Source organism: Eucyclogobius newberryi, unplaced genomic scaffold (genome assembly GCF_026437365.1).
Source record: "Eucyclogobius newberryi isolate DKJ021-1_F unplaced genomic scaffold, fEucNew1.0.hap1 SCAF_8, whole genome shotgun sequence".
Classification (NCBI taxonomy): Eukaryota; Metazoa; Chordata; class Actinopteri; order Gobiiformes; family Gobiidae; genus Eucyclogobius; species Eucyclogobius newberryi.
Window position 1 is genome coordinate 1,814,893 of NW_027316500.1, and position 13,234 is coordinate 1,828,126.

Genomic DNA, 13,234 nt, shown 5'->3' on the forward strand with positions numbered 1-13,234 from the left:
CGGACGGTGGAAGGAATACTTTGAGGATCTCCTTAATCCCTCAGTCACGTCTTCCGAAGAGGAAGTAGAGACCGGGGACTCAGAGGCATCCATCACCCAAGCTGAAGTCACTGAGGTTGTTCGCAAACTCCTCGGTGCCAGGGCTCCGGGGGTGGATGAGATCCGCCCTGAGTACCTAAAGTATCTAGATGTTGTAGGACTGTCTTGGTTGACACGTCTCTGCAACATCGCGTGGCGGTCGGGGACCGTGCCTCTGGACTGGCAGACCGGGGTGGTGATTCAAGAAGGGGGACCGGAGGGTGTGTTCCAACTACAGAGGGATCACACTCCTCAGCCTCCTGGGTAAGGTCTATTCCAAGGTACTGGAGAGGAGAATCCGACCGATAGTCGAACCTCGGATTCAGGAGGAGCAGAGTGGTTTTCGTCCCGGTCGAGGAACACTGGACCAGCTCTATACCCTCCATCGGGTGCTCGAGGGTTCATAGGAGTTTGCCCAACCAGTCCACATGTGCTTTGTGGATCTGGAGAAGGCTTTCGACCGTGTCCCTCGGGGTGTCCTTTGGGGGGTGCTCCGGGAGTACGGGGTCCGGGGCCCTTTGCTCAGGGCTGTCCGGTCCCTGTATGATCGGAGCAGGAGCTGTGTTCGCATTGCCGGCAGTAAGTAAGACCTGTTCCCAGTGCATGTTGGACTCCGCCAGGGCTGCCCTTTGTCACCGGTTCTGTTCATAATTTTTATGGACAGAATTTCTAGGCTCTTCAGGTGGGTGGGGAGTCCTTGCCTCAAGTGGAGGAGTTCAAGCATCTCGGGGTCTTGTTCACGAGTGAGGGAAGGATGGAGCGTGAGATCAACAGGCGGATCGGTGCAGCGGCTGCAGTGATGCAGTGGCTGCATCGGACTGTTGTGGTAAAGAGGGAGCTGAGCCGAAAGGCAAAGCTCTCTATTTACCGGTCGGTCTACGTTCCCTACCCTCACCTATGGTCATGAGCTTTGGGTAGTGACCGAAAGAACAAGATCGCGGATACTGAAATGAGTTTCCTCCGCCGTGTGGCTGGGCGCTCCCTTAGAGATAAGGTGAGGAGCTCGGCCACACGCGGGGAACTCGGAGTAGAGCCGCTGCTCCTCCACGTCGAGAGAAGCCAGCTGAGGTGGCTCGGGCATCTGTTCCGGATGCCTCCTGGGCGCCTCCCTCGGGAGGTGTTTCAGGCATGTCCCACCGGGAAGAGGCCCCGGGGAAGACCCAGGACACGCTGGAGAGACTATGTCTCCCGGCTGGCCTGGGAACGCCTCGGGATCCCCCCGGAGGAGTTGGATGAAGTGTCTGGGGAGAAGGAAGTCTGGGAGTCCCTGCTCACTGCTGCCCCCGCGACCCGGCTCCGGATAAGCGGCAGAAAATGGATGGATGGATATGTATATACGTGTCTGTGTGATTCAGCAATGGAAACACAGAAGAATATAAATTATAATATATAACATGTAATGCACAAATACACATGAGCTCCGTCATAACTAATGCTGTTAGCACTTAGCTTGAGGCACTTAGCATTTGAAGATACAAACTATATAAATATATGGCCTTAACTACCCTATTTAACAATTCGCATGGCATGCAACACTTTATAAACTATGTGAACAAATGCAGGGTTTATGTTTGCCTTCATTTCCAACCACTACTCATTTTTTTATTGCGATGTGGAGGAAAACAACTAAAACTTAGCAAACACATACAAACCAAACTTGCCTATGCTAACTTCTGATTGGTTACTCGGCCTGTAAAATCAAGCACCCGGCAGAAACAGGGCAATTCCTTCGTCACAGTCGCCCCCTAATTTGTCCAGCAAATTTGACACCTAAGAAGGACGCACGGTTTCTAAGTCAGTGTCGGGGGTGGCAGGTAGGGCTACTAGGCGTGCTACGGGCCTCTTCCTCTTGTAGGTCTTGTCCTTGATTTGGACTTCAGCGGCACGAACCCTTCCAACCCTTCAAACCCGTTGGGAGGTAGCACCGAATAAAGTGTGCCCAGAACTGGTCTGCTAACACTTGACTGTGCCTCCAGCTCTGCATCCTCATAAACAGCCTGTGGTAGGGAGGAGTCACACCGCCCCATGAGAAGCAGATTAGGGGTCACGAGGTCTGGGTCTGCCACATCTATAGAAACGTAACCCTGAGGCTTGGAATTCAAAATCCCTTCCACTTCTGTGAGAACAGTCCTCAGCACTTCTTCTGGAACAGACTGAGACTGGATGGTGGCATAAAGTGCGACTTTGACTGATCTTACTTTCCTTTCCCACACTCCCCCAAAATGTGGGGCACTTGGCGGGTTAAACTTAACCTGGATCTGGTGCTTGGCCAAATGATCACAGAGTTCAGGTTGTAGGACTTCAAAGGCCTCTCTGAGCTCCCGCTCTCCTTTGAAGTTTGTCCCCTGATTAGACAGGAGTTCAGCTGGTTTGCCTCTTCTTGCGATGAATCTGCGGAGTACCATGAGGAAGGAATTGTGGTCTAAACTGGAGAGAATATCTAAGTGCACGGCTCGTGTTGTCAAGCACTTGAATATAATGTCCCATCTTTTCTCCAGCCGACGGCCCACTTTAACAGCGAAGGGCCCAAAACAGTCCATACCAGTAGAGAAGAAAACGACATGAGTCCGACTGTAGGATTAGAACCGTCAGCTGACGTTGCAGGAGAGTAGCCAGCTGGGCAGCTGTCAGTGATGCACAAAGCTCCAGCCTGGGCATAGATTGATGCTTTTTGGGGGCAACTCCTATCGAGCAGTGAGAAAGGACACCTGACCTTCTGAGTCTTCTGTACGCAGATAGGCCACAGAGCCATATGCATTTTCAGATGCATCTGTAAACACATGAATGTCCCTGAGACAGTTTGCGGTGCCAATGGCAGGACTGAAATAACAGCGTGGCAGCGTAACTTCTGCAAGCTGTGGTAACGCTGCTTCCCATTCCAACCAAGGTTGTAGCACGTCTTCAGATAGGAAGGGGTCGTCCAATTCTCGCTGTTTGTCCTACAAGCGCTGCACTTGGATCTTGGCCCGTGTCGTAAAGGGAACAATGAACCCAAAAGGATCATACAGACGGGCAAGAACTCTGTATACGATGTATGGTGATGTACAAAGCGCTGGTGAGAGCTGGCTGCTTGAAGCAACGCTCTCGCTCTTTTACATAATTTTGGTGCTCTATTTAATGTAATTTTGTAAATATTTTTGTACATTCACTTGTACGGCCAGGGCTCGCAGACACGCGCTGGATCCGCTTTGATTCAGCTTCATTTAGTTGGATTATTGCGTGTTTTTGTCGTTACAATGTGCGTTGGCCCCCAGCCCCCCCGGCCTGCGCTTGTTTACACAAGGGAAAACCTGTTGGAGCTCCGGAGTGCGGTGGTTTCCCCGCGGGACCGACACGAGATCCCTGCTGAAGTTCTTTGTAAAATTTGCAGAGGCCGGTGCGTGGGACGTAAACTCCGGGAAAGGAAGAGATGCTTCAGAACTATTCTACCCACCATTGTCACAGGAAACGTGAGATCCTGTGACATCTCTCCAGGACAAGACAGCAAAGCTGGCGGGTCTTACGCGATCCCAGCGGGAGTACAGGGACAGCAGCGTCATGCTTTTCCCGGAGACGTGGTAAACCCTTGAAATGCCGGATTCTATTATTGCTTTGGACCACTTTCATCTGCTGCGTGCTGATAGAACGAGGAAGAGCAGGAAGAGGAGAGGAGGCGGCCTGGCTGTGTTTAAGTGCAAACCTGCACACTGTACAGTGAAGGAGCAGCTGTGTAACCAATACATTGAACTGTTGGCTGTTGGCATGAGGCCATATTATCTGCCCCGGGTGTTCTCACATGTGATTGCGATTGCTGTGTATGCAGCCCCGTCTGCTCATGCCGATAATGCTTGTGAAGCACTGCTCTGCTGCACCAGCAAGTTACATACACAGCATCCACAGGCCCTCTTCCTTGTCTCTGGACACTTCAACCACGCTTCTCCCTCATCTGTTCTGCCAACATACACCCAGTATGTTACCTGCCCCACCAGAGACAATAAAACACTGGGTTTGTTCTTTGCCAACACCAAGGAGGCTTATTCTTCTTCCACCCTCCCTTGGGCAGCTCGGACCACAATCTTGTACATCTGCGGCCTGTGTATGAACCCATCATGCACAGGCAGCCTGTAGTGCCCCGTGTGGTGAAGAGGTGGTCTGCTGAGAGCGCAGAGGTTCTGAGGGACTGCTTCAGCACCACTGTCTGGACTGAGCTTTATGACCCATATGGGGAGGACATCAACACCATCACAGACTACATAAACTTGAGAACACTGTTCCCTCCCGGACGGTGCGGTGTTTTCCGAACAACACGGCGTGAATTAACCGAGAACTGAAGGCTCTGCTGAAGGAGAAGAAGAGAGCCTTCAGGTCAGGGAACAAGGAGGAGCTGAGGACTGTGCAGAAGGAGCTGAGGAGGAAGATCAGGCAGGCGGAAGCCAGCTACAAGAGGAAGATGGAGGATCAGCTGCAGCAGAAGAACATTCAGGGAGTGTGGAGGAGCCTGAAAACCATCTCGGGCTTCAAAGTCCCCCTTGTCCAGACAGAGGGGGACCTACAGTGGTTGAACAAACTAAATTATCACTTCGTGAGATTTGATCAATCACCCACCCCTCCCCCTGCACAGCTGCATGCTCTCTCTTCCACAGCTGGACAATGGCCCACACCTGTTCCTCTTCACACCTCTGTGCCGGCCCATCAGCTCACCACTCCACCTGGACTCACCCATCCCCCCAGCACACAGTCCCCCTGCCAACCACTGACTGTCACAGCAGCATAGGTGAGGAGAGAGCTGAAGAGGATTAAAGTGAGGAAGGCAGCAGGACCTGACGGCATCAGCCCCAGGCTCCTCAAGTCCTGCGCAGATGAACTGTGTGGAGTTATGGATCATGTCTTCAACATGAGTCTGAAGCTGAGGATGTTACACAGGTCTGGAAGACCTCCTGTGTGGTACCAGTGCCCAAGACACCGCGCGCCAAAGACCACAACAGCTTCAGGCCAGTGGATCTCATGTCCCATCTGATGAAGACACTGGAGCGGCTGGTCCTGGACCACCTCCACTCCACAGTGAGCTCAGCCATGGACCTGATGCAGTTTGCATACCGGCATGGCACTGGAGTGGAGGATGCCGTCATCTCCCTGCTGCACCGCTCTCTCTCACCTGGAGAAGCCTGGCAGTGCTGTGAGGATTCTGTTCTTTGATCCCTCCAGCGCCTTCAACACCATCCACCTGAGGGACAAGCTGGAGACAGCTGGTGTGGAGTATGACCTGAAAGAGTGGATCCTGGACTACCTCACAGACCGACCACAGTTTTTGAGAGCCTGGGACTGTGTGACTGACTCTCGGACCTGCAGTGTGGGGGTGCCCTAGGGCACCGTCCTTGCGCTCTTTCTCTTCACCCTGTACACTACAGCCCTCAGACACTACAAGGACAGCTGTGTCCTGCAGATGTTCTCTGACGACTTTGCCATCATTGGACTCATCACGGACGACGATGATGTGGAGTACAGAGGCCTGGCGCAGGACTTTGTGGACTGGTGTCAGCGGAACCACCTCCTCATCAATGCGGGAAAGACAAAGGAGATGGTGGTGGACACCCGCAGACGCCACTCTGCTGCCCCCTCACCAGTCAACATCCAGGGAAGGGACATTGAGAGAGTGGACTCATACAAGTGCCTGGGTGTTCATCTGAACCACAAACTGGACTGGACTCATAACAGACAGGAAAAGCCAGAGTCGGCTCTACCTCCTGAGGAGACTCTTTTAGAGTGACAGGGCCACTCCTGAAGACGCCTGAAGACCTTCTACAACTCCGTGGTGGCATCAGCCCTCCTGTACAGTGTGGTCTGCTTGAGCAGCAGCATCACAGAGAGGGAGAGGAAGAAGCTGGACAAGGTCATCAAGAAGTCCAGCTTCGTCCTGGGCTGTGCTCTGGACCCGGTGCAGGACATGGGGGACAGAAGGGTCCTGGCTAAACTCACATCTATGCTGGACCACGAGTCTGCAGGACACTTGGTTTCGCAGGTCTTTCCTCCCTGCTGCTGTCAGACTCTACAAGAAACACTGTTAGCCCTGAACATGTATACTGTCATACCCATGAGCAATACTGACTTAATCATGTGCAATACTGTCATATCCATATATGACAGTATGGACTCTTTCCTGCTGGCACACTGCTGTAGACGGTCAGGCCCGGTTCTGCCGTTCCTTTCCACGGACCCACCCCGGAGACAGGACCACGCCGGACCGAACTATGCCAATCGTAAGCCAATCTCGGCCTCGTGGCTTTAATCCAACCAGATTCCTTGCATCTTAAAGTTGATATGCTATAGCTTGTTGATTTTACCTGTTGGAAACTGTTTGTGTATTCAACCTTGCTAATCTAATTAACTTGATGAAAAAACACACAAAATACCTCTGATTCCTGGTTTTATGAAATAGGAGAAGGTCAATGAACCGAGAAATCTCTCTTCAGACTTAACGAGCCGCGATTTTGGAACGTGTATTCAGCCCTTTTTTTGAGTCTAACTAACTCTGGTGCCCCGTCTTATGATAATATTGCTAAATAACTCTCCCTAATCACTAAATTGAACACCTGCAATTTGAGACCCTACATTGTCAACTGATCAAAGAACAATTGGATTGGTATAGAATGTATGTGGGTAGTGTGCCACATGTGTGCCTGGCTGTCTCACCGGCTCATCAGGTGAAAGATTTAGGACCAATTACTAAAAGACTAACCTCTGTGACTGATTGGCATCCCACTGAACTACCCCTAGTTATGCCCTCTCTCTCGGAGAAAGCATACAAAAAATCAGCCGCTGCACCGATCGCGTCACTGCAGCCGCTGCACCGATCCGCCTGTCAATCTAACGCTCCATCCTTCCCTCACTCGTGAACAAGACCCCAAGATACTTGAACTTCTCCACTAGGGGCAAGGACTCCCCACCCACCTGGAGAGGGCAAGCTACCTTTTTCCGGTCAAGAACCATGGCCTCGGATTTGGAGGTGCCGATTCTCATCCCAGCCGCTTCACACTCGGCTGCAAACCGTCCCAGTGCATGCTGCAGGTCCAGGTTTGATGGAGCCATCAGGACAACATCGTCCGCAAACAGCAGAGATGAGATCCTGTGGTCCCCAAACCGGACACCCTGCGACCCCTGACTGCGCCTTGAAATTCTGTCCATAAAAACTATGAACAGAACCGGTGACAAAGGGCAGCCCTGGGAGTCCAACATGCACTGGGAACAGGTCTGACTTACTGCCGGCAATGCGAACACAGCCCCTGCTCCGGTCATACAGGGACCGGACAGCCCTGAGGAAAAGTCCCCGGACCCTGTATTCCCGGAGCACCCCCCAAAGGACACCCCGAGGGACATTGTCGAAAGCCTTCTCCAGATCCACAAAGCACATGTAGACTGGTTGGGCAAACTCCCATGAACCGTCGAGCACCCGATGGAGAGTATAGAGCTGGTCCAGTGTTCCACAACCAGGACGAAAACCACTCTGCTCCTCCTGAATCCGAGGTTCGACTATCGGTCGGATTCTCCTCTCCAGTACCTTGGAATAGACCATATCGGGGAGGCTGAGGAGTGTGATCCCTCTGTAGTTGGAAAACACCCTCCGGTCCCCCTTCTTGAACAGAGGGCCTCCTACCACCTGGTCTGCCAGTCCAGAGTTTCTGTCCCGACCGCCACGCGATGTTGCGGAGACATGTCAGCCAAGACAGTCCTACAACATCCAGAGACTTTAGGTACTCAGGGCAGATCTCATTCACCCCCGGAGCCCTGCCACCGAGGAGTTTGCGAACAACCTCAGTGACTTCAGCTTGTGTGATGGGCGAGCCAGCCCCTGAGTCTCCGGTCTCTGCTTCCTCTTCGGAAGACGTGAGTGAGGGATTAAGGAGGTCCTCAAAGTATTCCTTCCACCGTCCGACAACATCCCCAGTCGAGGTCAGCAGGTCTCCACCCGCACCGTAAACGGTGTTGGTGAGGCACTGCTTCCCCCTCCTGAGGCGCCGGACGGTTTGCCAGAATTTCTTTGGGGCCGACCGATAGTCCTCCTCCATGGCCTCCCCGAACTACTCCCAGGCTCGGGTTTTTGCCTCTACGACCGAAAGAGCTGCGGCTCGCTTGGCCTGCCGATACCTGTCAATGACCTCAGGAGACCTACAAGCCAGAGTGGCCCGATTGGCCTCCTTCTTCAGTCTGACGGCATCCCTTACTTCAGGTGTCCACCACCGGGTTCGGGGGTTGCCGCTAGGGATGCATACCTAAACCCACATTCAGGTTCAAGTCCGGATTCGAATCCAGAGGTTTAGGTTCAGGTCCGGACCTAATGAGTCCGGCTGAACTCATGCCATTTTTGCATAATGTTATACCAGCATAACACAAGCTACTTGGCTAAATTAAGTTGAAGACACATGAACAAGGACGACTATCAAACACAAGGCTTAACTGCAGATTGAAATAAACTCAATTTATCTGGTTTATTCACTGATTTAAACTTACAAATCACAAGCTACTAACTAGCTAACACACATTCATGTGTTTTACTAGAGGAACAACTTCCGAACAAGAGCAAGTTGAGTATTGGTATTGGGGCAGCTGTTTCTGCTGATACTATGTTTGTCCAGTGTATTACTGGTTTGACTGGGCTGTTCCCACACTTGAAGTTTAATGCCTTTAGATACATTTCCACTCTTTAATTTTGCAGATCCATTGGCATCAAAGTCAGGTAAAAACCTTCAATAACTAGCATAACAGTCTACTAGAACCACTATAAAATCAATCAACTTAGCAGTTTCAAAAAAAGAATATGGAAATATTTTACACTACACACAATACATCATATTAACAGCATTAAACACCAGCCCATATTTAACAACTGTAGAATACAAATACTATTACAAAATATAAGCTCCAATTAATGAATCCAGCAATTAAACAATATTACTTTGACTTTGTATTTACTTAGATGTATAAATATGTATCTGGCACATTAACCCACTGAAATAAATGCTACATCACACCACAACATAATACAGTTATTTTATTCATATTGTAGCTACCTTAGTCTCTAGTGCTCGTGCGCGGTCTCTGGTGCGGAGCTAAGAGCGGGCTCAGGAGACCAGGTAGTTTTTGACGTTCCTGTTCCATCACCATGGTTACGGCCAACAGTAACCAACTCTGTTCAAGAAATAAAGTGACAACTTGTGAGCACTAAACCAGCATTACTGTCCTGAGCGAGAAGTAACAATATTTACACCCAAAACAAAGCACAACCGGCTCCTTTAACAAGCGTTAAACTAACTCATGGAGCGGCACAAGCGGCGACGCGCGCGGCGGCTTAAAACGATTAATTTAAGCCAGCGATCTTCCCGAATGTTCGGTCTCTCGCGTCTTTAAACTCATTGCGCCGGCTTCAACTTCTGCCGCGGGGAAGACGCGTGCGTCGCTGATGGCTCCGGGTGCGCCATTGACAGCGATGTCAGTGTTTACGTATTTTCTAGCGTGAATTTCGCGATCTATGGAAGGTTTAGGATGGTTTAGATTCTAGAACGTAAAAGGATATAGAATGTGAGTGGTAGATTTTTAATGAGTCCAGAACCGAATCGCCGGGGTTTCGTTTTTTTTGGACCTGAACCGAAACGTTTTTACAAGTCCGGATCCGGTCCGTCGTAGCGGTACACATCCCTAGTTGCCGCCACGACAGGCACCGGAGACCTTGCGACCACAGCTCCGAGCAGCCGCATCAACAAGACGAAGAACATGGTCCACTCGGACTCAATGTCCCCAGCCTCCCCCGGGATATGGGAGAAGCTCTCCCAGAGGTAAGAGTTGAATATCCTACTGACAGAGGGCTCCGCAAGACGTTCCCAACAGACCCTCACAATGCGCTTGGGTCTGCCAAGTCTGTCCGGCTTCCTCCTCTGCCAGCGGATCCAACTCACCACCAGGTCGTGATCGGTTGACAACTCTGCCCCTATCTAAATACCTAGGACATATCCTGTTGAAACGATGGTTGAACCAAACACAGTAGACTTTATGAAGACTTTGAGGGAGGATGCACAAAGATACAAAGATTACATTATGGGGCAGAGCTGAGACCATTAAAATGAATTTCTTACCTAGAATAACCTTTATTATGTCATCTATCCCACTTAGATTCCCCCCAAATGGTTCAAAGAAATCAACAAACTATTTACAGACTTTTTATGGAATAGTAAAAAACCTCAAATCAGTCATAAAAAACGTATTCAGTCTCGTAATAAAGGGGGTGTGGGACTGCCAGACATTTATTTATATTATATTGCACATAATTCTAGATATCCTCTAAAATGAACCTACTGTAACACACGAGAAGCTGGAAGTTGGGAATGGCTGGAAGAAAAACTTGTAAAAGACTACAATCCAGACCTGTCATTAGCAACTCTTTGGTACAGCCCGAGGACCATCTCTAATAGAAAGAATCCAATGCTTAGACTCTCAGGCAATATTATTAAATCACTGCATACATATTTAGACTTCGATGGGGAGTCCAACCCTTTTTTTTGGCATGTAAAAGAACTCTAAAAAATAAAAAATATCTGGCAAAAAAACAAAATCAATATTGTCTCACAAGTAATATAAAATGGTAACTTTATATAATTAAAGAAATTAAAGACCAGAATGGCTTAAAAGAATCAGAATTCCTATCATATTTAAAGCTGTTCTAAATTCTTTGCTATTAAAAAGAAAGAACATTGGGGACAAAAAGGAACTGGAGGACAAATAAAAAATCTATTGTTGCACGGAAGGGCACACTTTCAAGAGTCTATCAAATGTTGTGCCATACTAAAGAGGATGTCAACAACGCAACCAAAAATCAATGGAGTCAGGATATGAGGATGCCTATAACTGCCCCGCAACGGGAAACAGCACTACAAACATGTACTTAAAGGCGTAATGGACAATTTTTCGGTGATTTGAGAACTTAGGCAGAAGTGCGCATGCGCACTCCCCCCGTGCGGACTGATACAACACACACGTGCGTTTGTTTATTAGCGCGACGGATCGCATCGCATCTCTCGTCTCCCGTAGATTTCCGTCTCTTATGAGACAGCTCGAACAGTCTTTCTCCATCTTCATTTTGTCCCGTACACTGAGGGAACTATATTATGATAGATCAATGCGGCTGCAGGTGAGCGGTAGGTGCGTTTTATGAATGATACGTGGCAGGACTAATCGGCAGTCCACGCCAAGAGGAAATGAGACTCAGATTTGGGCTAAAAATCATCCATTCAACCTTTAAGTAACCAAATGGTTACAAAAATATACAGCTCAAAATATTACATCAAGCTTACATTACACCATATATCTTAAATAAAATGGTTAATAAATGATCTAAACTTTGCTGGCATGGTTGCAGGGCAGAAGGCACACTCAAACATATGTTGTGGCGATGCTCAGCAGTGGAATCTTTTTGAAAGGTGGTCATTGATAAATTGTCCAGTATGTCCAATATACAGATTCCACTGTGTCCACTGTTTTTTCTTTTTTGGAATAAGAACCAAAGACTTGTGTAAAAACTGTTTTGATATAAACAATTGGTTAAAAGATTTTCTGGACCTACTTTCTATGGAGCAAGCTGCTCTTCTTCTGGACATTGACCCTGAGATAAAAACAGCTGGCCCATGGACAGTTAAACTCCACTTGGAACAGAGCGAACAAAACAGTGGCTAATATATTTGATATATACTGTAAAATATGTGTACATATGTGGGTATATGTGGCCATAAGTGTATAACTGAAAATGTTTGTGCAAATGTATGTTAACATCCAGGAACTCTGAACTGTACTCCTATCCTCCCCCACCCTTTTTACCCCCACCCCCTTTATACTATTATTATTTTGTTTCTTGTTTTTGTTTTCCTATATCATTTGTGTGTTGTTTTTGTCATTGTTTCGCTAGCCTGTAACATAAAAAAACATGCAATAGTAAAGAGCAGACACGTAACGTATCCGTATGACTCACGCAAGGTAAAGCAAACACGTCGTCCTGTCAACGCACGAGCTCATTCAATATAGCAGCCAAGCAAATAATATAGTGCTGATTGCTGGCGCTGGCCCTCCTCCGTTAGCAAGACCAGCACACGGCAGCGCACGGGCGCACACGGGGTACGTTTAGCTGCAGAACGGTGCTCCTCCGGGCTCATGTGCGAGTGTTAGTGCACAGTGCTCAGTGCGGTATTCCCGGGCGGACTCACCGTGAGCGAAGGGGCATGTCGTAGCTGGAGGCTGGGAGGTGGGTGGGTGCAGACTCGTCTCGGCTCACACACGAGCTCTCGCAACAGGAGCAGTCCGCATGATGTCATTCATTCAGTTCAGAAATGCCCAGGACCAGAAGCTGTCTGTGGTAAAGCGGCAAATGTTAGTACTGAAGAGCGTTTCCTTTGTTTTTCACAATAAGATGAGGCGTGTGACAGTGGTTTCCTGTTTCTCCAAGAGAGTCCACTCCATAGCTGTGCCTCAATTCCGCTCCGAGTCTGCATGCTCAGATGGATCGAGCCGACGGAGGCTGGTCCTTTGAGTAGCCTCCGTGGACCGCAAAGGCCGTGCCGAAATGGGACAGGCCTAGCCCACGGAGCTTACTTCAACAAGTGTTCCTGCTCGTACATAATTACACTGTCCTAGTAACCGCCAGCAGCTGATGTTAGTAGGAACTTGAAGCCCGAAGATTTAAGCCTGTTAAGTTTTATTTTATTTGATATACTTACTGAAGACAAAACTTGAAGAGGCAGCTCACAGTAGCCGCAGGCATCTGGTTTTATTTAGATTAAACAAATTAAGTCTTCTTTCTATTAGGAAAATACAACGATGGGTTGTGTTAAAATTAGTGATGGCCAAATGAAACCCCATGAACCATTTGAGGCTTTAGGCAATTGTATCGTCATACATTAGTCGATGCCACAAACGGTGTTTCGTTTGTTCCACTACGCCATCTTGTGGTAAAAAAAAAAAATGCATGTAAGATAGTACAGCGTCACAAACCAAATAATAACCAATTGTATTGAGTAATTAACACCAATGCACATATATAAATAATCTACCCAATTATGCATATTTAGTCCATAACAATGGATGGTGTCACGTGGTACAACAACAAGGCCTGATTAGGCCTTGCTCTCACATTCTCTTGATC

At 48.8% G+C, this 13,234-nt stretch overlaps 1 protein-coding gene across 3 annotated transcripts in view; it reads right to left on the minus strand.

Moving 5' to 3' along the window:
* Nucleotides 1–12,433, minus strand: part of LOC140350922 (uncharacterized) — an 80,625-nt gene extending 68,192 nt beyond the window's left edge. For all 3 annotated transcript variants that reach the window (XM_072436510.1, XM_072436508.1, XM_072436507.1), the window contains exon 1: nt 12,300–12,433. The gene's annotated coding sequence lies outside the window, so the exon portion shown is untranslated. The remainder of the gene's footprint in view (nt 1–12,299) is intronic.
* Nucleotides 12,434–13,234: the final 801 nt, after the last annotated feature.